At 41.3% G+C, this 4,470-nt stretch overlaps 1 protein-coding gene across 1 annotated transcript in view; it reads right to left on the reverse strand.

Moving 5' to 3' along the window:
* Positions 1 to 4,470, reverse strand: part of roraa (RAR-related orphan receptor A, paralog a) — a gene marked incomplete in the record, with an annotated part of 190,739 nt that overhangs the window by 98,665 nt on the left and 87,604 nt on the right.

Below are 4,470 nucleotides of genomic sequence, written 5' to 3' on the forward strand. Positions count from 1 at the left end.
AACCTCAGCAGACCAGAACAGGATCATAGGGTAGTGCCACAATTGTCTCTGAGCTCAGAGAATTCAACATAGCATTATGTTAGAATATCCCCTCCAGCATCACATCAGAGAGTCTTTTGAAGAATAAATAAACAATCTACGAGGCTTCAGGTGACAACATAGCGTACTGGCAGCTCCTCAGCATCTGATAAGGTCCATCTCCTTGCCCGTGGCTCTCGATCGGAGAGATCAATTTCAATCTGGAGACGTGATAAAGAGAGCTGACAATGTGCCCCTGCAGCTGGAAATACACAATGTCATGTCTGAAAATAACTGATGAGAAATGATCTAAGCTCAAAATGTGCACTGATTTCATTGCCTCACCCCCATCCCATTGCAACAATTTCAGCCATCCGTTCTGTCGGCTGTGCACCCCCCCCCCCCCCTAAAAAAAAAAATTGGTAAAAATCTAAAGTAGAGCACTAGCCTGAAATGTATAAAACGATCACCCTTCCTGCTAACATATGAATAAAAGATATTTCATTACAGTCATTTTTTTCTAGTGTGGTTTCCGAGTTAGCTAATCAAAATGATACAGTGTCATTTCACACAACAAATGTGTTCTTTATTAACCAACAGACATTCTAGTCAGACTGCATTGCTCGCCAGACGGAGGTGATTGTGTTATCTGTGAGGCCGGCTGTGCAACTCTCCGCTGGGCTCCTTGCAGCTCGAGGATTGTCCCTTACCTCTCCACTACCCCAAGCACTGCTTCTCCCCTGCACTCTAATTGCCTCCATTACTGTATCTGCAGTCAGATAAAATGCTAATTTCACAGCACATTAATTTCTCCAGGCTGAACAATAAGCAACACAAAGCCCAGGCCGCCTGTCTTTGCCTGGGCAAGCACGTCTGCAGCGCTGGGCTCCTTCCCAATGGTAGAGGAGTGAGAGCACCATTATGCACAGGTCAATGAAATGAAGGAAAAATCCATCGATTCTACATTTGAAAAGAAAACACAGGAGAAGGGCTGGGGCAGGGTGATTTATCAGTCTCAGACGGAGTCTGGCAGTCAGGCCTGGAAAATGCTGAGGAGAAATGCTCCATCCTCACTGGCCTGCTTCGGCCAAGCCATAACACAGTAACATCTGTCTATGAATAGATATAGCTTTTCAACCTTCACCTGTAACATGAAAGACTTTGAAATGGGATCAGAGTTGTACAGATAAAACTGTAGGTTAACAAAATCTGATCTGTTTTTGGCATTTTGTGGATTTTTAACACAGCTATATCTATGATCTACTTAAACTTCATGAGGTGATTTAGCTCATTTTTTATCTATAATTTTATCCCTCTGGAGTTCATCGATCATCCCTATTTCTCTTGCTCTGAAGCACCCGTCTGTGTACATCAACCTAATGTTCTCATATTATATGCATGGCTTGATTCCTCCCTCCAGCATCCCCAACTGTCTCTGGATTAGCAAGTCCACACCCCACTTCACAAATCAAAACGTTTAACATAATAGCTCCCATCATCTAATGGCTACACAACACACTTCATTTATTCAACCACAGTTTTTAATTCAGTCATTATCAATTTCTGCTTAATTCTATTCAGCCCTTCAGGATAGCAAGAACAGTGAGGGAAGTGCTGTAAACCTTATGCAAAAATGTGCGTTTTGTTTTGCGCATGTGTGCATGCTTGTGCCCGGAGAAGAGAATCCTGACCCAAGGACAGTCTCCTCTTCCTGGGAGAGGCAGATTTCAGCCCTGGAGTATGGCTGGCCTCGTCACTCACTGATAAGCCCCTCACATGAAGAGCCCTGGAGGGCTCACTGCAGTGTGCACCAACATAAACAAGTCACATCAAGTCACAATTCAACTTGGTGATTATACAGTATTAAAATGGCAGCTAAAATTGTAAAACGTTCCAGGTTTATTGGTGAGGAATAACCACCACAAATGAGTCCCAGGTGTCCTTTCATGAGGACTCAAGTTCACTGAAATCAGAATGATCTACAATTTGTCATTTTCTTTGGCCAGTCCTGAACAAATACCCTGCATTATTCATAAAGGATGTGAGAATATGAAGAGGCAGATGAGAAATATTTGTACACGTGGCTTTCTACATTCTTGTGTGAAAAAATAAAGTGCCCACATGTGAAATTTTAAGTTTGAGAACTATGGTGACCCCTTGTGTCCCTCAGTTATAGTATTTTTCTGTTTTACTGTCACAGAAACATCCCCACTCCCCCACCCCATCGCAGACAGCAGACAGCAGACATGCACACAAAACGGGTGAATGATGGAACTGAAATAAACTTGTAAGAAGATGTTTTCTTCCCTACAGCAGAAGATGTGTTCAGCAGGAGTTAAAGTCAGATCAGTCAGTCAGTCAAACAGCACTGCTTCACTTTCTAATAAAATTATATTAACTCACTCAGTTAGGTATGATATAATTTTTCCAACTGAACGGGGGATTGTTATGTAATGTTAGGTTATGGTAAATATTTTCAGGACAATAAACTAAGATAAGAAATAATCTGTTTGCACATCAGGTTTGGATCATTATTGACCAACAGTATATGTGTGAGAGGGTTTTATTCTGCTTTCTTGACCAGTGTTTACATATTTCTGAATCAAAACAAACATGGCAGCCCACCAGCTCCCTAGATAGGAAATAATGGATTAAAAAATCTTTTTCATCATTTGGCAGCCAGAATATTTTTTCATCCAGATGGTTAAAAGAGAGTCTGAGTATTCTGAAAATAGTGTCAGAACAACGGCATGGGTTTTTAAACGACTTTCTGGGTTGTTTTCAAACACCATCAGTGAATTGTCTTTTACAGAAACCGATTGTTAACTCTGTGACCTGAAAGCATGCTAATGCACAAGAGGCACAAATCAGGGCTAGGTTACAACTACACACAGACTAACTGACATACATAATCAGGATCCAAAAAAAAGGTAACTGTAATCCAGTTAATAATGAAGTTACGTTACTTTAATATTGTAAAACTTAGATTAGAGTGAATGGGTCTTCTGGCCATCTGGTTCTAGATATAGGGCCTTTTGCATTTTTTGAAAATTTCGTGCCCACCGTAGTTTCTACTACACGCTTGGAAGGGGAGTGGTTATTGAGTTGGTTGTAATCTGCAACTTTACTACTACATGCCAAGTCACTTTTCTTTTCTTTCTGCCCGTAAATGCCTGCACTTTGAACCACTAATTGAGATTAAAATAAAATTTTTACATTGAACAAATTGCCATCTTAATATTACTATTAACTATAAAATCATAATGTTAGGTAAGCCAAGATGCTCGATTTAATAAAATACAACATAAAAGTTATTTAAGCAACTTTCCAATAAACATAATATCATATATAATGCTCCACTGCACCAATTCATAGTGGTTTGAATAAGAATGGTCTTCTCATAATGATAATATATTATATACTGTATATAGTAGTATAATCTAGTAATGATGTAATTCTTTTTCTGTATACAGTGTGTGCAGCCTGGTGGTTTAGACCACTGAAATACAAATGAAGGTTTGTGTTTCCTCATATAATAACAGAAATCCCTCAATGTCTAATGTTAACCTGCACAGTGTTGTCTTACTTAACAATTTCAAAATGTTCACCATCTACACAACTGCAAATGAACTGAGTATCTATTAAAACAGTCAGCTAGTGAAAGGCTTAAGTGTGGCAGACCGAGTTACATCATACCCTCACTGATATTAACCCCCTGTTTTCTGAGGCCTGTTCTGGCAAGTCTGTATGGTTTCTCCTGTTTCCATTCAAACACTCCAAGTGCTGTGGAAGTGTTGACAGACTGAGCACGCCTGCACTGGCTGGCTGGCTGTCTGGCTGGCTGGCTAGGGACTGGGTGGGGTGGAGGGAGAGAGAGAGAGAGAGCCTGCTGGAGAAAAAGGAAAGAGGATAGGAGGCTGGGGCCACTAGCTGCACGGGGGACAATGAACAGACAAGCTCTGTTAACTCTGCATCTCGGTATGCATCAGCAGGCACAATGCTAACAGCTTAAAAAGATATCAATCAGACAGTGTTTATCAAAGAGTGTGGAGGACTACTGATAGATTGAGAGGTGTCTCTGGTGTGAAAATCACTTGGTGAATGTTTGAGAAGTGATGGCAGGTGGGATGCCATGATGCCTGCCTCCCCCTCCCCTAATTAAACCATTACTGCAGGGCGTGGAGACTTGGAGGGGATTACATAATGCACTCCAATGTGCTGGAATGGGCCAGTCCCAGTGGACAGCAGGCAGTGAGAAAGACAGACAGAGAAAGAGTAGAGGAGAGAGGCATTTGAGGCATTTGAGATTAAGTCCCTTTCATCTTCAACCAGACTCATATTTCCTAAAGTTAAGTACTAGATGAAGACTGTGCGATTACTCTCTCCCTCTCCGTCTCCCTCCCTCTCTCTCTTTCATTCTCTCTTTCACACACTTTTTCACACACACACACA

This window comes from Morone saxatilis, unplaced genomic scaffold, assembly GCF_004916995.1.
Source record: "Morone saxatilis isolate NCDOM2014 unplaced genomic scaffold, NCSU_SB_2.0 Contig2, whole genome shotgun sequence".
Classification (NCBI taxonomy): Eukaryota; Metazoa; Chordata; class Actinopteri; family Moronidae; genus Morone; species Morone saxatilis.